The 24176-nt window shown below is 40.8% G+C and overlaps 1 long non-coding RNA gene across 1 annotated transcript; it reads right to left on the minus strand.

Annotated features, from left to right (window-relative positions):
- Positions 1–18636: 18636 nt before the first annotated feature.
- LOC106901373 lies at positions 18637–23645 on the minus strand. The gene is made up of 3 exons (XR_001414306.1): positions 23442–23645; positions 20635–20699; positions 18637–19844 (listed from the first exon to the last, which is right to left on the minus strand). It is a non-coding gene; the product is annotated as an uncharacterized LOC106901373 (long non-coding RNA).
- Between the last annotated feature and the right edge of the window lie 531 nt (positions 23646–24176).

Consider the following 24176-nt stretch of genomic DNA (forward strand, 5'->3'; position numbering starts at 1 on the left):
GCACAAAATGTGGAGTAACTACGTGACTACTTCAGAAAATGAAGTAAGAGTCCTCCCCGTGATTGAAGGGGATGAACATGAGGTGGAAGGCTTTATCTTCTCCAGTGGGGGCTACAAAGTTTCAACACTTAGCCAAAGGCTAATGAAAACCCCCGAGTCCTTGAGAATTACCTAAGAAAGTAACCTTGTGAAACTATTTATCCAGAAGAGGAAGAAGAGAAAGAGTTATTCTTCCCCAGGTGCTTTGTAATGCAAATCCACACAAGCAAAATGTAAGAATAATGAACTCAACTAGCAAAACAGTCGTAACCGTGAGCTGGTCCTGCTGCTGAAATAAATGGGGATTAGGAGCCTGCGACGGTGAATTACGTTCATAAAGGTGGGGGAAATGAGTGGGTTTTTCTTAGAGGTTTGTTGAGATTGGACTAGACTGGGGTATAAATGTTGCAGAAGCGGAATAGCACCGGAACTACTGCTTGGCCTGAAAAGTAAAGTTGCAAATTTTAGCACAACTGTGCATGTAGCATTTCTACTTAAAATGGGTTAACTCTGAACAGTAAGCAGTAGATACGTTAGGGTCTATAAGTACCACAGTGAGTATCTTCTATTTGTATTTGCCCAACAGAGAAAAGAATGCCATTGTAAATTAGCTACCTTATTGGTCTCAAACTGTCCCAGATGCTGGATTCATATTTCAGCTGCTGATACCCCATGAGTATACACAGTTGAAGCTACCAGCACTTACAGCATATTTTCTTAACACCATAATCCAGTCTTCAGTTTGGTTTCCACCTCTCCCAGCCCATCGAGACTACAGAATAAATGCAAAGAGAATTTGAGAAAGATATTAAAGTCTTGGAAAAATAACTAATAAATATAAAAGCTGGGAAAAAAAATTCTGTGCAGCAAAAATAAATTAACATGATTAGCATAGCATCTTTAAACTTTCTTTCTTTAATTGAAACAACGCCAGAATTAAAGTCACTTAAGGCTTGCCTCCAGGCCAGACTGACTGGAAAATGTTTCAATTTCAATAAACCACTGTTTGGTTTAGTCTAAAACTGGTAGGACGTGAAAAACTTCAACAAAACCTCATTTAAATATAGTAATGCCCAATTTCGGTAATGTAACATGTATAAACAAGATGTCCATTGGTTTAGTTGGCAATTTTGAAAGATTTCCACTAAATACTCTGCAATCCTCTGAAGCATTTGAGAGCCACAAATACTATGCACTTATTTTGTCTGCTATTTAGAGAATAAATGTATCTTGCTTTCTACTGTTATTTTATGCTTGTACTTTTTATTCCTGTTTCAGTGTGGTTGGTGCAGTAAAGCTTTTGTTCAGAGTCTTATTCTCTTGACTACTGGTTGCGCCTTTGACCTGCACTGGGGGTTTACTGGTGCAAAACAGGAACATAATTTGGTTTTGGTTTGGACCAGAATTTGATATAATGTTTGTAATATTTGCATTCCATTTGCATCATTACAGATTATACTTACAGGCAAAGTATTGGTGCATATTTAGATATCAATTATTAGCTTTCTAGAGACTAGCTAGACAAGTAATTTTTCTGGTGGGAATAAAATCAGGATTTAAGGGGAACATTAGTGAAGTTTATCTGCTGCTTTTTTGTGGGTTTTTTTCGTCTAATATTAATTAGAACGACTGTACATTTTCAAATGTGTCATTTCAGCTTTCAGTTTCTAATTTTACAGTATCAGATGGCCAAGACTGCTTTCAGGTCAGAGTTTGGATTTTTTACAGACAAATATAATTTGTACCGTAAAAAATACCTGTGAAAACTCAAGTCATAAATTTACAACAACTGAAGAAAGCGAAAGTCAGGTTTATACACATCAAAGGAGTTACACCAGTGAAAACTTTGATTCAGAGACCAAGCTCTGGCTACTCAAAGGGATTCACCCCCTCTAAAGGGGTGATTCAGACAACACGACTGCACTAAGGCATCAGTTTTCAGTTCGGTTCATTTAAACTCTTTCTTTACCAGAAGTGCAGGCAGTTAGCCATAAAAGTGGCCAAACCAGGAATGTGTTGTTCTAATGTTTATGCAGTCAGAAAACCCCAAGCAGAAACCCTTCAGCCATTCTATCCCACTTTGTCCACTCTTCGAAACTCTTGCAAAGACAGGGTGATATGAGATACGTTTCATTTACAATAAAACGTTCCCAGAGTAAATTCTGAGGGCATAAGCCACATTTCTGAAAATTGCAATGACTCAAGTGACCTCTTGTTCCGACAACTGCAATTTTAAGCCTCTGTTTCTCTGATCTGTAATCAAGATAGGGAAACAGCAATGTGGGCAAGACAGACAGGACTGGATTGCGTCAGAACGTGGTATTTGTTTTCTTGGCTGACCCAATATAAAACATAACTTTGAGATAAAGAGTAGTAAGAAAGCTGTAAGGACATTTCCTTTCTCTTAAATCTCTTCAGTTGTACAATCGTTTCAAGTTGGTCATTTACTTTCAGGATTGTTTCCACTGCCCCAGCCTAGAGGCGGTCCTGCCTCTCTGGAATCGTAGTACTGGAAAGCTGGATGGGATTTCAAGAGGTTGGTGGTCCATTCCCCTCGGCTGAGCTGGTCAGCTGTGTCCTAGACCATCCTCAATGAAAGTATGCCTAACTGTTCTAAAAACTTCCAGTTTCCTAAAGCCTCCCTAGCCTGTGGCCTTCCCAGTGAACTCATTTAGGTGTGTAACAGTCCTTTAGGTGGGAAAGCATTTTCCTCATGTCTATGCTAAATCATAGAATCATAGAATCATAGAATGGTTTGGGTTGGAAGGGACCTCAAAGATCATCGAGTTCCAACCCCCCTGCCATGGGCAGGGACACCTCCCACTAGAGCAGGTTGCTCAAAGCCCCATCCAGCCTGGCCTTGAACACTTCCAGGGATGGGGCATCCACAACTTCCCTGGGGAAATCTCCCATGCTATAAATGAAGCCAGTTATTTCTTTGTTTTTCTCTTGTCACCGTGAATAAGAATTAACCATCTCCTCCTCATTTAAGGAGAGATTGTTTCATTTTTAAAAATCTACAATTCTTTAAATATATTTTTAATATGATCAAATGCAATAATACTGGCAGGATGAGGATTTGCTGCATCAGGCCTTAGTTGGCAGTCTGTAGGCTCACTGTCCTTTCTCTGTGCCAGCCTGCAAGCCTTCCTTTGCAAGAAGAGAAGCCCTCCCTTCCGCTGGAGGAATGTCTGCCTGTACCTACATGTGCTGATGGGACCATGAGTAAATTCAGTAGCATCTTGCCCTTCTCCAAATTTTTACACTCATAGGGAAGATGTAGCAGGGACCTAGGGTGCTGGCAAATATCTGTGTTCAGTGAATTTGTCTCAGGCACAAATTTTATCCCACAAACATAGTAGCCCCTCAGACAAGCTTAACCTCAAAATGAGAAGATCCTGCCATTGCTTAAAACTATGGAATCCTGTAAGACCACAGCAAGGGCTTTGCAGATCAGGACACAATTTGATTCAATGTTTTAACATCTTTAAAATATTTGTAAACACCGAAAGCCAAATTATATTATCATGTAAAGCTGGAGAAACTTATTTCCGCTGAGTTAATCCTGAGTAACACTGCTGCCTATAAAAACAAATCTGACCTCAATGTGTAAGATGGACAGGATTAATCAATTTAAAATGTTTTCAGTATTTCAGAAATATGAAATTCTGTGGAAATGGTAAATATTAATTTCTCTACGTAATGTGGATTTTATTTGACAATGAGCATTTACCCCAGTGACCAGCGTTTGGTCTGAGTGTAAGTTACAAACTGTAGCTCTGCAGAGTGGCTGTGGCCATCCTGCTCTTACTGCGTAGAGGGAACTTGGTACAAGCAGAGTAAATTGGGGTAGTAAAATGCTTGGGATAGTAAAAGCTCAAGAGCAACTCAGCAGAACAAAACTAAAGAAATAACAAGCACGTTTCAGCAGGTCCTTCTACTTCTGTCCCCCTGTGTGCTTTGAAGCAGGATTATCACACACACAGACTGCACAGTGGATCTGTGTCATTTAAAGGGGCATTTATGGGGCCTACCAACAAATTCAGACTGTCCAAAATTTCAGGAATCATTAACAAAGATTGATTTTTTCACCTCATAGTTATGAAAAAGTCTCCAACATGAGCCATTTTGTCCAGGCTGCAAAACTGATGCCGCACTATCTTACTCAATTTGCAGAGATACCAGAGATCTCCAAAGTGTGAATATTTCTGCCTTTCTTTAGATCTTGTGACAATAACACCTTTATAATTCTTCTGCAGCAGTACCATCTAACTGCTTTAATGCTGGCCACGTTCTACCCTTGATCCTTGTACAAATCATCCTCTGGAATTAACTGAGAAATGACTAGCGCAGGGGTAAAGTGCAGACTTGGATATTCTGCATTCCCTTAAGCATTTCTGCAGCTCCCAGCATCCCTCCTGAGATCCAACGTCATATTCCTGCCTGTGAACTCATGGTGATAGCTTCACCAAAGGCATCCAGGCAACACAATTTTATTCACTGGTTTCATTCAGTTTCATACAAAACTAAGTATTCTTCTAAAATTCAGTGGGGTTTTTCCAGAAAATTCTAAATCAGTTAGTATTTCCATGTGGGTTACAAGAACAGAAGCAACACAGAAGTAGAAATAACTCCACATCTTGCCCTCAGTTCTCTAATGGAAAATCCAAGCACTCAGTTTCCCAGTAAAACTTCTCAGTGCTAATTTTCATGCAAACAAACTGCTGCTTAAAGTGCTAATGTGCCTTTTGCTATCACTTGTGAGACATGTTTCACTGTTTTATGGTATTCTTTTGTAGGTGCAATAGCACTCTATTGCCTACAGAAGATTGCATTTTCAAAATGCAGTCTTTTTTAATGTATGCGCCATTGTTCTGGCAATTTGAATTGCATATAAAAATTAGTATGAAATTTTGCATTGTAAATTGGCTTTTAATGTGCAAATTATAGCGCATGCATGAAAGTTTTGAGTCAAAACATTGGGAAAATGGACATAAAATGCATTTTTTTAAAATGAACCGATAAGGAGTTATGTGGAATATGCAAAAATATGTAAGAAGAGGAGAAAGGGTAGATAAAATGTCAACCTTGACATTTCTGTCACTGCTCATTTACATTTTTCACAAATGAAATAAAGTTCAATAAAATGCCAGATCAGCTTTTCTTTTCCATATTTTGAAGCAGCATTTTTAATAGTTAAAGTTAGACATTTACTATCTGGGGCAGAACTGGTCTTCTGTAGTCCTAGCTTTAAGCTGTTACTTTCAATTAAAGTTTTCGAGAGTAAAGACTTTGAGATTTGGTTCTCCCAAAACATGGCATAGAGTTCAAGGAAGAATTCCTTCTGCTTGAAATGGGCTTTGCTTCTCAAAACAAAGATGGGACAGCTCTATTCCCTGCTCACTGCAGTCAGTAGGAAGTCTTCCACAGAAGAGCATCAACCTCATAGGGAATGCTATAACCAGTAATAATAATTTTCTGCAGCAGATCCTTGATTGCAATTTTTTCTTTGCATGAAACACAGTCACCAAGCCATCTAAAGCATTAGAGCTCGTCGGAGTTGCAAAAAGGCTCAAGTGTCCTTTGAATTTGTTCCAAAGGGCATTCAAGCCTATTTCTACAGTTAAACTCATCTTTGGAGCTTTGCAAATGCATTGTATTAATTTTTTATTAAAGTTCTCTTGACTCGTTGGGCACACAGTGCAAAAAAAATGAAGGCATTCAAGCCTATCTCTACAGTTAAACTCGTCTTTGGAGCTTTGCAAATGCATTGTATTAATTTTTTATTAAAGTTCTCTTGACTCGTTGGGCACACAGTGCAAAAAAAATGAAAAGATGTTTTAATAATATAACGGTAGATATCTGAACAACAATCAAATATTAATAATCTCCCTGTTTAGCTTTGCAACTGATAGGAGCTAGGGAAATGAAGCCTTCCAAGTGCTGCTCTAAAACAGAAAGGCCATATCAGGGGAAAGTCTGTATGAGTAGAACTATACAAAATAATACCAAAAAGTAAACACCTTGTTCAGATTGGTATGTTGGAGAAAAATCAACAAAACCTCTGCATATGATGTGGTGTTTCACAAAGTTATTAGAGATGTTAGAGGTCAATGGGCAAGGGTCACCCAGTAGTTACAGTATACTGATGTTTTCAAGTTTTTTAAATCTCAGGTTCCTCACCAAAGTCCTTGAAAGAAATGGAGGTATCATATAATAAAAGAGAAAGTTCTCTTCAGGGTTCTTGGCTTCACAATGAAGGATGTTATGAGCAGTCTCTGAAAGTATCTGTACTGAGACAGATATTAATAAATTAGCCATAAACAGTCTTGGATAGACAGAGAAGATCCCAGGGATAAGTTTGAAAATGGTGAAGAATTATTCAAAATAGTCAAGTCTAAAGATGACATCTAAAAATTGCAAACATTGAGCCGTTAGAACAGCTTCTGTATGAAGAAAGCCAAAATAGATTTGGACTGACCAGCTTACAAAAGAAAATTTAAGGAAAGATTGAGAGCCAACTCTGAACTTGTGAATGTGACAGATGTTAGTCATCATTTTCTGTGATACGAGGAATTAGGAAGAATTAAATGAAATCCTATCAGGCAACAGATTTAAAATGAACAAAGGGATGTACTTTTTCACATAACATATAATTATGTTGTGGAACTTGATACCACAGAATGTCTTGGACATGAAATACATAGGGTCAAGAAGAGGAGCTGATAAATTCACAGATACTGTTTGGTAATTATAACACAGGACGATCAATATATAAGCTCTATTAAGTGTCTCCTTCAGCTGGTAAGTGCCAGTGCTTCTGGAGGGCCATTTTATGCATGTGCTGTCTCTTGCAGTCATTCCCTTACCATCTACTGTTTAGAGACAGGCTACAGAAGGATGTGGACCCAAATGGACTGTAATCCAACCTACCATGACGAAAAAGTGTTGTAATACTTCCTTTGTTGACATTTTGGAAAGAACCACAATTAAATTAAGTTTGCTGAAATTCACTCTTTGGCCTCTGTGTACACCAAATACCAGTACAAAAAAAATTAAGAGGGGTAAAAATAGACAAATTGTTAATATTAGGGCTTTTAGTGAAAATCACTGAGTGACCATTGACTGACCATTACGGTGGGAATCATTACCTATAGAAAGCCCACCCATTGAATTTGGGGGGAGAGGGAAATGGGAAAGGATTTTAATGTATGTTGTTAGTAGTTACATGCACATTGGTACGGTACATTCAACAGACCTGTACTTTCTACACTTAATTCCTAATACTTAGAATTTTATCCCATCTCAACTGACATTGTTGGAAAAGCTCCTTTTTCTGATGTACTATTTCTTTTAGTAGCAAAATTGACCTGAAAACATTCTCTCCACCTCTCTCATGAATGGTTGTTTAAAAATGTAGAAAGTAAGACGTGCTGACTTTTTAAAGCTTGGGTCATGAATCTTTCTTATTCAACTTTAGTAGAAATTAAAGCCTTAATGAGTAGAAATGTACATTTTGTAACCACCCACCATAATCCATTGTGAATGATAAACTCAAAAGGTGACAAGAAAATAATTACTGAAAGTGTATTATCATAAACATTTTTGAGATGTAGGTTCTTCTGTGAAAAACAGCTGAGATTACGGGAGGTCAAAATGAAGAAGTTTGCATTATATAAGTATGTGATGAGCAACCAGCATAAAAATGGCAACAAAAGGAGTGAGAAGCTTAAGTATTTGGCATTCATAGTCCATACTCTACATCCAACTAAATTATGAAGTAATAATATAAATAAATAATTACCTGACCTTCAGAAAGCTATTTTTAAACCCCTTTTTTTTGAGACAGATGCTTCACCGTTTTTCATGCAGAAGCTGAAAGTATTTTAAAATATTACAGCTTCTTACAGTGTGTGCGTTTTCTGCCAAGATGGAATACGATATGTATGACATTGATTTTGTTTCTACCTTTGCAAATTATTGCTAATGACAGAATAAAAGTGCACATCAGAATCTCCCAGTATTAACGTGCTAAAGCTTATTCAGTCTTCATTTTCTTGTGGCCACAGCACAAAGAAGAGGTTCAGAATGCAGCAGCTGTTGATATATTCTGAACAAAACCACTGCCAAAGCTGGTGCCCGCTGGACTCCAGCAGTGCTACCAGTAATTCTCTCTACCCCTTTGCCTGGGGTTGCCCTGAATGGGTGTCCATGCTGGCTACCTCCACTCCTCCTCACAGAGCATGTGGAGCAAGAAGTCTAAGCAGAGCTTATCTCCTCTGGCAGAAATACTGTATAAAAGAAAAGGCCACAAGCATCTGCTCCCATATTGTCCCCTGTCCCCTGCTGGGCTGTTGGCTGCATAGGAACCTCCCGCAGAAATCGGGTTGTAGTTGCTGCTGGGGGTGCCTGCAATAAACATGTATTGTCATTATATATATGTCCCAAATATTGTTATTTGGGACATTTTTCAGCTTACAATATGGCTCTTTGTAAAATATAAACCAGGCTGATCGTTATTGATGAATTACATTTGCTTAAGCCTTTAGGAGATGAAGTGAGAAGAGTCTGTAATAAATCTCTCTACCCGTGTATAATGCTTCCTTTTAGAAAAGCCAAGCTGTTGAAATCAATGGAGGCTCCAGCTTTTTGGTGATTGATTGCTGCTGCTGAGCTGACTGCTGAAAGCAGAGTGTGAGCTGGAAAGCCTGGAAATTCCTGAACATGTGGAAAACAAAGGAAAATGCTCCAGGTTTATAAGCTGCTTCATAAGCAGCCCTTGGAGCAGCCTTGTGGCAGGAATGGAGCAAAAGGAGAACACTGATGCTGAGGTGGCAGGATTATGCTCAGGCAGAAAAAGAATTATTTCACATTGTCACTAGATGTCAGAAAATTTATCTGCGGTCACTCAGCAACAGTCAAAAGCACCAGGGTCCCCCAATAGAAAGTCACACTAGTAACAGTAAGAAAACTTTCCATATTTTGTTATGAGACACATGAAAATCATACTCTGTCTACAAGAACTTTGAAGTGAGACATAATGACGGGGACAGCACGGATACCAGTCTGGATAGGTGAATTGTATAAACAATTCCTAGAAAATACTCTTGAGGAAGGTTTGGTATCTCTGCTGCCAACTTTTCAGTGAGAAATCTTAAAAGATGGCAAAATATAGCTTGTAATTTAATGTGAGACTGGGGGAGAATTTTGACAAACAGGTCTCACTTCATTTCAATGTATGAGAAGATGTAAAAGATGTAAAACAAAGGAGAACAAAGAGCACAATACGCTTACCATAATCTACACGTGATGTATTGGACATAGGCAGCAACAATGCTTTAAAGAAACCAAAAGCATTTGGGATGGCAGGTAGAAAACGTCATCAATTCTTACAGACATTTAAAATAAAAAAAGAGAATTGACTGTATGAAGTGGACTAGTCCTACTAGAAAAGGAAATAGTTCATCTGAGGAAAATGCATAGATTCAGTGAAAATCCCACAGAACACACGCTAGTATTGTGCTGATAGAAAACATGCAAGAATTAAAAAAAAAATCCTATGGAAGGCAGAAATGGAAGATTATGTTTTCACTATGTAGAGAATACTAAGAATAGGCTTACAATAAGCCTGTGCTAACTTGTGAAGCTACTAGCAAAGCCTGGAAGCATTTGGTAATGCAATTATTTGAAAACAGAAGTGACCAGGACCTGCTCAGAGCTGACTATTGCACTAGTTTTATTAAAGAAATTCAGCTAAGTAATTTGTTAGTCAGCAAGGAAATGAATCACACAGGACAGCATTAGCCAACAACATCTATGATAAAGTTGTTTCAGATAACAGAACACATTAAATATCTCAAGAATTTCAAATATTTGAAAGTTATGGAGGTTTCATAGACACACTTGCAGCCTGTATTATTCAGAGGTCAATGGACTTTGAAAGAGATGTTGAAAGAGCAAAGCAAACACTAAGGCAAATGAAGATGATTAAGACCCTATCTTGCTTTACTTCATTAGAAAGCCACACCTCTGTGTTCAAGAGCCTCAGCCACACGTGTAATATGGACCAGGAAGATCAGGTTGGCAAAAATGCAGACATTTGTGGGTGTTCTCATGAAGCCAGCTGCCTCTCATTATGAAAGTACAACTCGTGATGACAGAAATGACAAGGGCAAAGAGAAGTAACCTTCTAATAAACCTTTAGATCCTACCACCAAGCAGAGGCAAAGAGGCAGCTCATTTACAGACAATGAAAACAAGAACCACCAAATGATATAAAACCTGTCTTTCAAGTCAGAGAAGCCACATTACCTCCGGATAAAAGAGGATATTCCAAGTAGGACTACCATCTTTCTGTTTTCTCATGAATACGCCTTCTTTCTCACTTAGAAGTCTTGTCTGGCATGATACAGAGGAATTCTGTATTTATCTAAGATTTTGAGGTATGCAGCAACCCTTTTCCTGGTAAATCTGACGGTTTTGCAATGACAACGAGCATGCACAGTTGTGAGTGGAGGCCTTGACCCAGTTTTGGAAACCCTGGTCATTTACAACACATTGGAGACTGTGGCTCCGTGTGTACAGTAGGTTTGACGTTTCCTCAAAAAGTGTGGCTGTGCGTGCTCGGTACGATGCTGCTGCCCAGAAATTCCAGGCTCATCCTGCAGGTCCAACACGGAAGACTTTTATTGTGCACTGACTTTACACTGACAGTACATAACCCCAATTCAAACCTGAGTAATAGCAATACAGGTAAGATCAGGGTTTCATCTAGCTCTGCACCTTCTTTCCAACAGTGACCACCAAGTGAGTGGCCCAAGAAGTTTATGAGGACCCTCTAGAAACCCTGCACAAAATATTATTTTAGTATCTAGTGATCAGTTATTCCAGGGCTTCCTAAACTAGATGGTGAGGGTTTGTATTGAATAGCCCTTGGTGTCCTTTTCTTCCATGAATTTATCAAATTCTTTTTTGAATTCAGGTACATATTTAGCATCCACAATGTCCTGTCACAAGTTCTGTTGGTTAATTATGTGATGTGTGAAGATGTAGCTCCTTTTGTTCCCCTGGAGGCTGGCATCTTCTGGTTTCATTTGATATCTTCCATATTTTGTATTGAAAGAAGCAGTTATTTCCTATTCACCTTGTCCAGACCACTCCTGATATTATTGATCTCTAGCATATGTTTTTATAGTGCTTTTCACAACAAAAACCTTCATCTGCTTTATTGTTCTTCATCCTTTAACTCCTCCATACCTTTAACCATACTTGCTGCACTCATCTCTACCTTTTACAGTAGTTTTTTATATTGTCTTCTGATGAGTATGTAATTTTTAACACCATTGAAGATGTGGATATGTCACGTATTTATACAACAGCAAAAGGATATTTTATGTTCTTGATTCCTTTTCCAGTGATCTCTAGCATTGACTTCATTGTACATTTCTCTACAGTGAATTTTTGTTGCCTAGTCATTATGTGGGAGGAGGTTCTTCTGTGAGTCTGCAATCAGCTGTAGTCTGTATCACCCTGACTAGTCCGATGTCATTGGCAAACATTTTCATCCCTTTTCAGCACTGTTTTCTGATCACTTGTGATGTGTGTTGAGCAACGCAGACTTCAGCACAGAGCCATGTGGGACTCCACGTGTGATCTCTTTCTACTGTGAAAGGCAACTCTTAGTTCCTCTCCCTTCTTCCTATCTTCTGAACATTTCTTCATGTCTGATTAGCTTCCTGAAGTGCCTCGAGGGAGGCGACTTTTTGAGTGCCTTCTGGAAATCCAGCCAGATGGTATCAAACAGATCTGTGTTGCCAACATGTTTTATTGACTCTGTCAGAGGACTTTGGTAGATTAGTGAAGCACGACCTCCCTTTACAAAAGCTATGTTGACTCTTCTTCACTGTACCATATTTATCCTGATGTCTACTAATTCTACTGTTTATTATCTTTTTTTTTTTTCTGGTTTAACCAGTACAGATTGTTACTTCACAGTATTGAAGATCTGCCCTGGAGTCCTGCTTAAAATCTGGTATCAGGACAATAAGCACTAAGTTTACAAATGGTGTGTTACGCGAACACAGTCAGGGAGCTGGAGCTCTGCCCCTTGAAAGCGCCTGCAGGAGACAGCTCCAAGATGCTGTGTCCATGCCGTGGCATGGTTTTGAGCAGTGCTGCTGGGATCACCACGTTTGAGAAGCCTCTTAACAGAAGCCCTGCTGAGCGTTTGCTCTCCTGCGTGGATCTCCATTTCTGCATTTCTCCATCTCTCTTCCATAGAACATGACTGCTCGTGTTTCATTTAGAATGAAACAAGGCTAAAAAAACCCCACAAAAACCAAAAAACAATCAAGCTCGGGCAGCATCTAGATTTGAGCTTAACCATAGATCAGGCTTTTCAGGATTGGTGAATTTTGCTGAGCATAGTAAAAGACTGTTTATTTGGTTCCACTAGTTTCCCAATACTGTGTCTGTTGACTTCGCTGGATTTGTATAATGGAAGTAAAGCCTAAAATGGAAAGTAGCTGTGAACCATGAGTACAGCTGACTGTGAGCATTCTGCCTTAGAGGTTTTATGTAGTCCTCAGAGTAGTTTGGTTTTCTCTATTTTTATATTCAGTATTCAAAGCATTCAGCCGTGATATTACCTACTCAGTGACTTTGCCAGACAGATTACGGGAAAAAAGTGGTTGATTATGTTACAAGCTCTTGGGTTCTTGTTGTTTGGGAGAAAAATAATGTAATCCAAAGAGTTTGTAATGGATTCTGCAGGTATTTCTAGCAAGACAGCCTGTATGTATATATAGCAGATTTGATCTATCAAATGTTTGTCAATTATGTATCTTATTCTGGAAAACTTCCTGGCCACTTCTTAGCAGATATATCCCTCCAGCACACTGACACCATAGTCATTTCTAAATGGCAGTGTATCTATCACAGGGCATATGCTGTAACATCAAGAAAAAAAACCATTAATGGAACATGTTTGCCTCTTATTTTTTTGTACATTGCTTGTGACTATTGCTATCATAAATTAGAAGTTCTCAAGTGTGTTCTCCATCACGCACACTTTCTTGGCTTAATGCTGTCTGTGATGAAAGGCACAACTTCAGCTTTGCTGCTCTGCCCACGTGCTTATGCCATCTTTCTCTTTCTTGATATCAATAATTTCCATCTAGCTACATTCTTCTTTTAAAATGCTTTGTATATGCTATAATACCTAATGATGATTTATATCTTGCTTATTTAGTGTGTGAAATCACATCAATAGAGGAGGAAAAGCCATTCTCAATTTGTTAACACAAAGTCCCCAGACAGTATAACCATCCAGATGGCAGTGAGTGTGAATTTTGCATTTTGATTGAGATGGTTAATATTGATGTGAAAATAACAACAAAAAAAACCCACATTGGCAGAAAATTGCCTCCTGACTATGCATCTGGCAATGTAGCAGGTACATCATTTATTCCAAGTACAGAGAACATGTTGCACTGAGAAAACATAACCAAGTATAATGGTTTCTGATTCTAATCGAGTAGAGTTTCTCTCGTGGTGAACGGAAATCGAGGTGTTCCTTACTTGGGGAAGGTATAAATTGGTACAACAACCTATGAGGAAAAAGCAATGAGTTGTTTTAAAGTTAATAATAAACCAGAAAACATATCTACGATCAATACTGCAACCAAGTTATGTTAATGATGAAGTCTTAGTGCTTTCAAGAGTGCGTACACAAAAATGATAGCCAAAATCATGTGCAAAATAGTTTTATGACTGATTTATTTGAGCAATTACTGCATTTTTGTAAGTAAGAGCTAAATAAAAGGAGGAAAAGAATTAATTTTAAAAGAGCCTCATTTTACTTTTCTTCAATGAGTGATGCTGAAATGTAACAGCTGCGTTGTATTCTCCCCTCATTCTTTGTGCAAATTTCCTTTTATCACGACTGAATCATTTTTTTCTTCCTCTTTCTATTTTAGTTCATAAATTTACAGATTTTACCATCCACTTTAGTTTGCTATCAAACTAAGAAGCCCGAAGTCTGTACTATGAAAATGGAACGTTTTTAACTACTGAACATTGCATGCTAATATTTTTGATTCTCTAGATCCTCTTGCTCCATCAAATTTAATTCAAAAAGTGCAATATAGGTGCCAGCAGACAGAAATATGCTTTTTAAAAAGAATATTCTATCACAATAGTCCTGTTAGAGAAGCCAAACCTGTATGACAACATTTTTTTAAATGATCACATATGTCAGTACCTAGCTTCAATGCTGATATTTATTTCTTTACAAAACAAAAAACAAACAAAAAAAGGAGGTAAATCTGACCTTAATAAACAATGCTTGTCAATGACCAGTTACAGTAAGGAGATGGTGTTTAGTTCAAGGATTGTAAGGTAAATATGGAACTGTCTAAAGCAAAGAGTGGGCTGTCCTGGCAAGATGATCTTCTGGGTCACTACTTGCAAGTGGAATTTCTTAGAATTCAGTGGTTTTATTCATCACCCTCATTAATGATCAAAAAAAAGAATATACTAATGAATTTTTTGATGGCAGAAAGCTAAAATATGTCAAGAAGGAAAAAGGAGAATCCTTGAAGACATGAGGACTAGGAACAGGGTAGAAGTTAGAGTGAACTCCATAGGGGGCAGTTCCTGTACAGGCCTTTTTCACAGAGTCTGTGTTTACATCTTGTAATCACCTTGTCATCTTCTAGACGGTGTAAAAATCCTTCCCCTTCAGAGCTTGCACATGAACGAGAAACAGGCACCACCTCTACTCTATTGTGATTCCTCTTTCTCATGGAAGCCACCTAAATTCTGTGTCTGCCATCTAGGATGTCCTTCGTGAGTCTCTAGGTCAAAACTGTGACTCCTGAACTGAGACATTTGACTTGTAGCCAAGTCTATCTGGGTATTTCTCTTTCCACAGGCCTCCAGGTTTCTAAGGAAGTTCTACACTGAGGGGGAGGAAATATGGGGCACCTTATTTATTTACTTATTCAGCATTTCCAGTGGGCCTGAGGTGCCACAACTGGATCATATGGACTGTTTTCTGAAGAAAGAGCCATCCTTGAATGCTGGACCAGTTGACTTGGTTTCTAGGTCCTATGTCAGTGTCACAAAGCTCATGGCAATGCTACTGCCTTCATTAGCCACTAATGGAGTGTGCCATGAATGTCTACGGTTTCTTGATATCTGTGTTGCATTCCTAGTATGATGTATGGTTTATGGTGGGAATAATAATGGCCACCCTGTAGGGTACCTTTGGCCACTTCTTGCTGCTGACATGTTGGTCTGCTCTTGCTGACTATTAAGTAGCAAGACTCTAACCGAAAGCTTCCTCCTGTGTTTCCTTCTTTTCCATCAGAATTTCATCTACTCATTGAGTCTTTTACCCTTCATCCCTCACAAGCAGACCCAGACATTAGGAAAGTTTTTCAATAATCCGGAACTTGACATATATCTAATGTTCCTTATCCAAGAAAGCCTGATCCAGCTTAAAGAATTAATTCGATTCTCCAACTATGGAGAAGGCCTGTTAGAAATTATTAGAGGTCTATGGCATAAGAGGAGAACAAAAGTGTAGCTTCTCTAATATAGTAAGACAAAGATAATTACGATGAAGAGATATTTTGCACAGGAAAAAAAAACACTTGAAAAATTGAGGTTGAAGATATTAAAAACCTCCTAACCACAGTGAGGTTCTGGAACAGTCTTCTCGTGGCCAGCAGAGGCAAACAAGGTGATTTCGTTGAGATGAAGTGTTATTAATCAGATTATATCCAGGTTTACATGTGATGGCAGCAGCTTGGACTGTGTGATTTTTGCTGCTCCTTTCCAGCTCTTACCCTGGGTTCATCTGTTCCTAGAGTTAGGGGACAGTTGTGCCCACAGATTTCAGCTATTTATAGGGCTATTATGCCTTTTTTGCTGTGTCACTAATAGTTCGTCCTGCTCCAAGCCCGTAGTGTGCCATCTGGCATATCTGGTGGAGATGGTGAAGTACCAAAGGCTAAATGAATTGCCACATTTTTTCCTATGTACTCATTAAGAACACGATATACAGCAAATCACAGTATTTAGAACAGGACTGCAAATAGATTTCTGCAGAAGGCAAACTGCACTAATGGTTTCTGTAAAATGTGTGTTCCTCACGTCACCTAAATAATTCTGAAGAATCCCTCCTTTTCTGAAAGACTTGTGGTCAGCAGTCAGAGAATTCCTAAGGAACTGAGGACTGCGGGGGATCTCCCAGGTGAAGTCCACATGACGCTCTTGAAGGCAATAGCATTAGATCATTCTCTTAAAAAAAACAGTTTCTCCTCCTCACTCTGTAAAGTCTTCTTGGGAACTTACTCTTCTCAGAATAAGATGCCTAATAATTTCTAGATTTCACAGACTGTAGTTATGAACTCTTATGATAATGTTGTCTTTTAAGTAGAACTTTTTTACCCTTGATTTTTTTAATCCCTCAATATATTTATAAAGCAGTCATGACCCTTTCAGCCTTCATCTCCAAGTCTTTATTATTGTCCAGAAGGAAAGACTTTCCATTCTCCTGTTCACGCGAGCAGACCCTCTGGATGTGACTGCAGTCTCATTACAGGCATATTGATAAAGCAACACTAAAACTTGTTTCGTATGAATTTTTCTACAAGGTCTTGGAAAATTCAAGTTGAAAAATGAGCTTACAGAGAGAATTGGCTTTCCCACCTCTATTCAACCTGTTTATTTTTAGCTGAGTATTACTGAATATGGAAGCAGTCCAGTTTACATCCTGGTTTGATTTCCTGTTTACATGAGCCAGTCTGGTGTCACCATCGTATTTCTGGACCCCTCTGGAAGCCTGTGTGCAGCCTTCCTTCCACCTCTGAGGAGAGCTGCCCTACACAATAGAACCATTGTTGTGCTCTCCGATAACGAAATATGAATATTGTTCAACACACTATACGTTGGGCCTGTGTCGCTTTGTTAAATGTCCACATATATAACAGCAAACCTCTCACTGAAATGTGGGAGAAAACTCAAATCAGAGATTAAAGCCAGAACTGGACCCATATTTGTGTGAAGTTAATATAAAACCAGACCTGGTCGCATATAGGGTGGCTCCTACAGTAAAATTTTCATGGGCTTGAGGGAGAGAGGCGTCTTTAGTTTTCTCTATTTTTTTTTTTCCCTCCATCTGGTTTTGTTTCCCAGAATATAAAGCTCACTATTTCCCTTAGGAGACTATTAAAAATATATTTTTTTAATCTATAAAATAGTCAAGAATCTGAACCTGCCATTATGACTACTAATGGTCATAACAACAGGCATTTTGCAGAAAGAACTCTCAGAGAGCTCAGTTTCACAGCACATCTAATGCATTAGTAGCAGCAGTCTTACTCCTTCTTCTTATTATTATTTTAATAGGATTTTCAGAGTAAAATGGAATAGTATGTGCATCCAGAGAATGCTAATGCCAGGTAAAGGAACAGCGTTTAATCACTTTGGCTTAGATTTTATCTAATCATTTTTAGTTTTGTTTTCAGTAGAGACAGGTTTTAGAGAAGTTGAAATATTTTAATTCTTATCAATTAATATAAAACTAGATACAAACATTAGCCTGAGGTTTGTTTAAGGATAATACAAATACTGCTACACTAATGGATAAGAACCTTGAAATGGAGCAGATAACAAAGAGATTCATTCTTTTGTTCTTGAGGGTGATATAAAAAAAAAACTGAAAATGATAAATGATGCAAAGCTTGTTCAGTTTTCACACATCTTGATTCATTGATGCAAGATTTTAGTAGTAAGATTTCGGGGTCTTTTTAAAGGGGCGCTGCAAACATAATTTGTGTTCAACCAGCTGTTTTCAAAGTCAAATTCTGAATGGCACCTAACACGCCCGGTGCAGGGGCTCACCTTCTGCTGCGGGCATTTCCATTCCAGATGTGCTGTGGCTGTGCCTGGGGAATACCCTCCAGGAAAGCTTGGTCACAAGGAGGCAAATGAGGTTGCCCCAGCGCAGCCCCCACTGTGGTGCTGCAGCTGGCAGCTGGCCGGCCATGAACCAGACCTATGTCACCTTGTGTCACTTGGACAGCCCTGTCACAAGATAGAAAAATTCCCACTTCAGAAATGGTGTGTCAAAAGATACAGATGGAAAATGGCTCCTGATTTTCCTTACCTTATGTCCGATGGTGCAAAGCAGGTATCCTACTGAAATCAGCCTTCCTACAGAATCACAAAATGATATGGGGTTGGAGGGGGCCTCTGGAGATCAGCTAGTCCAACCCCCCTGCCAGAGCAGGTCCATCTAGAGCAGGTTGCACAGGAACGTGTCCAGGCAGGTTTTGAATGTCTCCAGAGAAGGAGGCTCCACCACCTCTCTGGGCAGCCTGTTCCAGTGCTCTGCCACCCTCACAATGAAGAAGTTCCTCCTCATGTTTAGATGGAACTTAACTACATTAAAAGTGACATGTAGAAATATCAGTCATCAGGCCTCTCAGGGATTTACTGTGAAGCTATTGAAAAGTAGCCATTGAAAGGACACACAGCAATTATTTTTAGTGCTATTTATTTTAATACCATTAAAATCTCGCAGGAAATATTCATTATATTCTGAAACTCCTTTTTTTTTTTTACATTCACAAAAATCAAATGAAATACCTCAATCAACAGAATAGATCTGTAAGTATATGAAAATTTAAAAAATCAAACAGAAATATTTCAAGTCTGGACAGTATGGAGTTTTTTTTTAGAACCGCTCATGGTAGAGGATGATGTTGCTGATCATAATGCACACGCTTATTTTTGTTTCAGCTGCACGTTAGCAATACCTAAAAACCACTTTAAGCCTGAATGCTGCTACAGTAACTACAGCAGCAAGAACAAAGTTTCTTCTATGTATGGAAACCGCGTGCGCACGGTGTGTGTGTGACTGTTACAGTTAGAGAGGAATCCAAATTATGCACTGATTATGAAACTCAGTAATTATGATCTAAAATATTTATTAGCTGTACAAGAAATGTGACATTTAAAGTGTTTTAGCAATATTGTGCAATGAATACCAGAAGATGGCAAGTAAATAAATAAAAATTAAGCAAGCCAGGTACAATTAAATTGTAGTAGTAGTATTTTCAGTGGTAATTATAGGAGAGGAGTCTGTCATTGCCTAACTTAGAGGCAAATGTCAAGAAATCCAGCAGTCACATGCCACTTAATAATATGAATGGAACATATTATACAGACACTGATTGGGTCTTTATGACTCATTTAATATGAGATTATTTTTCAGGTTTAAATCAGAAATTCAATTGATTTGTTGTATAAGAAGGGTACAATGTATCTTCCTCAGATTTATTGTCCACAATGTTCATGGAGTTATGTTCAAATGGAGTATTTTGAGAATCCATGAGGATTGCTTTTGTTAGTTTGTTACTTATAAACTAAGTGGTCAAATTGTAACTGGAGATCTGCCAGAAAACCCAGTATGATTATTTTTATCCCTTTCGGAAACAAAAGTGACTAAATACTGAAATGTTTTGAGGGTCAGAGTATACAAAAAGTACTTGATGCTGATATTCCTGTATTTAACTGCTTTCAACCAGCATGGAAGCTTTTGACATTTGTGGAAAGACACATTGCATTTCAGTTTGTCAGATCAAAGACAAATGTTTCATTTGGACTTAGTTTTTATGTGTACCCTTGAGCTGTTCAGCAGCTTCCTGGCATTTTGACTCCACGCTCCAGTTCTTTCATGTGCTGGGTCCCTATCCCAAGTCATACTGTCTTCAATGGTAAAGACATTTCTGCATCTGCAAGTATAACAGTGCATTGTTTTTGTCAGAGAGCAGAAAAAACTTTGGCAAAATTGTTCCCTGTGGAAAATTTAACTTTTACAGAAACAGCATTTTCCATTGAAACACCACATTTATTGAAAAATTCCAACCAACTGCACTTAAAATATATTACAGGAGTGTTATTTGAAAATCTATGAATGCTAACACCTATTCTTTACCCTAAATTATCTTGATTACAAAAACTTTTCAGACTCTCAGTATAGATAAAATTCACTGAGGTTTCACGTAAAGGATATACGTAATTATAATTACAGTAACACATTAGTAATTTCACACCACCATAACAATATGTTACTCCAAATAGATAGTTAAAATATAAGTTTGTAGATTATTGCAAAGGAGAGGAGAAATTGGTGCCAAAATGAACTCTCATTGTAATGTAGTCACACCAAACTAGAAGGAACGCACAAAGTCTTGGTTTGCTGGACAAAGGAGGAATAAAGCCATGGGAGACAATGCCCTTAGAGCTTTAGGGTTCTTTCAGCCTCCCCTCCCACCCCAGTTCTTTTCTTTCTGGAACACAGGTTTGGGTAGATACGCCCTGGGTTTTGAACATAGCTCCAGGCCACACAGACATTGCAGCCAACCAGCGCTGTGGTGAGCCTGTGCTCCATCCCTCCATCCCAGTCCTCAGGGAAACCTCCGAAGCCTGGTAAACCAGGATGCTTGGCACTGCCGCCCATTGACCAGGCATAGCCATGGTATGCATGCCAGGAAACACATTTACCAGTTAGCACATGCTTACCTTGTGGGAACATGAGAAGCCACCTTTGAACAGAAAAAACTGGATGTCTCCCTTCCCTGCAGCAGCTGGAGTAGCACACGGCAAGACAAAATGGAGATTAATAGCAGAGAAGCTGCATTTAATCAACTTGCTTTTATCCAAGGACCATACTTGCATGGATTGTTATGATACAACCACAATTTTCTTCTACAGACTTTGGTTGCAACTTCCTGTTCTATCTATAGGGTGAGTAATTCGCCCTGCGCCTCTCTGTCTCTTTTTCCGCCTCTCCTACAGCTACACAAATACACACTCATGCACACACGCCAGATTGGTCAGATGTCTGGGTTTAACCCAGACAGCTTGAGTTTCAGATCAAAAGTCTGGGTTAAAGGGCTGCTTTTACTGCTGAAAGTTTAGGTTTCTGTGTTGAGAGCACAGAGATGAGAGGTTTGCAGGGCCGAGGGAGATAACACGGGTGCTATTGGGTCTGTGCTCGGGACTGCCTGGCAGCTCTCACAGGTACACACGCATGTGCAAACAATGCTAGGCAAAGTTCTCCACCCAGCTACTTCTAATTTCTTTGGTTTGTATGTGCTTTTTTTTTTTGGCCAGAGACACATGGTATGTGGGGGGGCGTTTTTTTCCCTTCTGACACTGTGTATCCTTCTTATCGGTTAACCCAAATGAAAGGTCACTGTTACACTTGGTAGTCTACAACAGTTTGTTACAGCGCAGTGACCGACAATGGATCAGGCCAGGCTAGAAATGGGGTCCTTTCAATGGGAGGCAATAGTGGCATGAGATTCAAATGCAATAATTCATCATCTTCCCTTCTCTCCTCCTCAAGTCCTCTGTAGCTGTTTTGTGAATACATGAGCGGAGTGAAGAAGACCATTCCACATTCAAGACTTGATTCATTGGCTGCTCAGTCCCAAGTTACCACTTTTCTAAAGTTACATGCCATCTGGCACTGGGAACAGGTTTTCCAGGGCATCTGCTGAGCAAACTAACAAACCTTCCCGAAGCAGATGGAAATCAAGCAAGGTGGCACGAAAAGATTATTTGATGACCCAAATCTCAGCTATACTTGGTGATCTCTGTGCCCTATCTATCTGTCTATCTATCTTGTTTCTCTATTTCCCTTTTACGCTACTTCTTGGTAGGAGAGAAAGACTTTGGTAGGAGAGAGAAGAGCAGACTGAGGGGGGATCTGATCAACGCCTATAAATACTTAAAAGGGATACTCCAAGAGGATGGGGCCAGTCTTTTTCCAGTGGTGCCCAGGGATAGGACAAGAGGAAATGGGCACAAACTTGAATATAAGAAGTTCCACCTAAACACGAGGAGGAACTTCTTTACTTTGAGGGTGGCAGAGCACTGGAACAGGCTGCCCAGGGAGGCGGAGACTCCTTCTCTGGAGACATTCAAAACCCGCCTGGACATGCTCCTGTGCAACCTGCTCTAGATGGACCTGGTCTGGCAGGGGGGTGGGACTAGCTGATCTCCAGAGGTCCCTTTCAACCCCATGTGATTCTGTGATTTTGAAAGGGAGGCTTGGAGAAGGAGAAGAGGGATGAGGGCAAGAAGAGCAGGCACCTTTGTGGCTCTTCAGGGCCAATTGATTATCTTATTCATGGAGCCTGGTGCAAGGACATGGAGAGGAGACTGAGCTCTGACAGCTGATGTACTTGCGTGGGGTGCTCAGGCTTCAATATTCCTGTGGAGTAGGAATTTTTCATGCTTCACTACCTCAGCACAGAAGAACTGATTCCTTTTCCCAGTTCCTTCATGTGTCCTTACGTTGGCTGTATGCTAGGCTCCATGCATGTCAACTGCTAAAAAAATAACCCTTTTATAAGAGGCTGAAGGCTGCAGCAAAGCACGTGAGAATGCTTGATTTCAATTTTCCAACCTGCCCCTCTGCCAAAGGCGACTGCTTCTGTAGCAGATGCAGAAGGAAGCGTGTGTCCAGTCACCAGTTCAGGGTCCTATGTCGTAGCTCAAAACTTGCCTTCCGTAGGAAGATGCTGAGGTGACGGGCGGAGGGTGGCAACATGCCATTTTGCTAATTCTGGTACAGAGGTGGTAATCTTTGGCCGTCATCTAAAACAGTAATATCTTACACCACCACAGGAAGACCAAGCTTTTACGTAGGTTTGTTTTGGTGGGAATGGGTAGCAGAAAATGGGTGATTTGGCAGTAGTGCCTAACCAGGTAATGCTTCTTGTCATGGCCATTTATCATCAGCCTGACAAAGTTTTATTGGATCAAATCCATCAATAAAGGCTGTGTAGCTCTTCAACAGTAAAATTATACTTTAAAACACCTTAGTATATTTATTATGCTATAAGGCTATACATACACATACCTCTACAATTATTTTGCTTTGCTGAAGAAGTTATAAATGTAACCTGGGCACTGAACATGAAGATGTTTTAACTTTTTCACATAAAAGAAAGGCAGAAACAGCACTCTCTTTATCTTGCTGCCTCGCCGTGTTCTGACGCTGCCAAAGCACCGGGTAGGAAAGCAGTTTTAAACTGTTCCCTGTCAGGAAGGCCCGAGGTGCCTGAAGTGGGGGGGGGGCCCTGCTCCCCTCAGGACCGGCCCTGCCCCGGTCTCCCCGCTGCCACCCAGCACCAGCCCACAGCCCCTCTCCAGCACCCAGGGGCATTTTTGTTGAGTGTGTGTATATAAATATATATATTTGTGTGCGTACATGCACACGGGGAGCAGTCCCCCGACAGCAGCCGGCGCCCGGCCTGTCACCTGCCCCGGCCCTCCCGCTGGCCCGGCCCGCCATCTTCCCGCCGCCCGGTGTTTACCGCAGCGGCGCCGCCCGCGGGGAGCCCTTCGCCCCGCCTCGGGTCACCCCTTTCCCCCGGGGCGCTTTCCACGAGCTTCGGGCTTCCCACGCCACGGGGGGAACCCTTCTCCTCCGGGCCTTTCAGCGGGACTCTTCGTGAGGAGGCAGCAACCCCCAGCCCCCGCGGCCGCCGAGCGCAAGGGACGCAGCGCTGTCGCGACTACAGGTCCCGACATGCCGCAGCGCCAGCCGCCGCCTCCCGGCCCCACCGCCGCCCCATTGTACTCCGGACAGAGGAAATGGCACTCCGTTCCCATCCCTTACCCCCCCGCCTCCCAAGTGGTCCCGCCCAGAGCTCCATTCGGCGCCCTGCGGAAGGTCCCATCCGTGGGAAACGGGAGGGGCCGGCGGAGCGGGGCGAGGCGGCGAGCGCAACGAAGCGCTCCCTCGAGGCCGGGCTAGCCGGTGATTAGCGCGCACGCCCACCAATAGGACGAGGCGGCCGGCAGAGGGGGACCAATGGGCGCGAAGAGGAGGCGGGCGGGTTGCCGGGGAGGGGCGGGCCGTAGGAAAGGCCGGGCGGAGCGGGAGCCGCGCCTGCGCGGGGGGAGGAGGTGGGGACTTCGTCGTGTCCCTGTGTCGGCGGCGGCGTCCAGGGAGGGTCGGGCGGAGGGAGGGAGGATGGAGCGGGCGGCCGAGTGGCCGTGAGCGGGGTGGGGAGCCCGTAGGCGAGCCGCGGCAGCAGGGCGCGGGG

Source organism: Calidris pugnax, unplaced genomic scaffold (genome assembly GCF_001431845.1).
Source record: "Calidris pugnax isolate Ruff unplaced genomic scaffold, ASM143184v1 scaffold44, whole genome shotgun sequence".
In the NCBI taxonomy this organism is placed as follows: domain Eukaryota; kingdom Metazoa; phylum Chordata; class Aves; order Charadriiformes; family Scolopacidae; genus Calidris; species Calidris pugnax.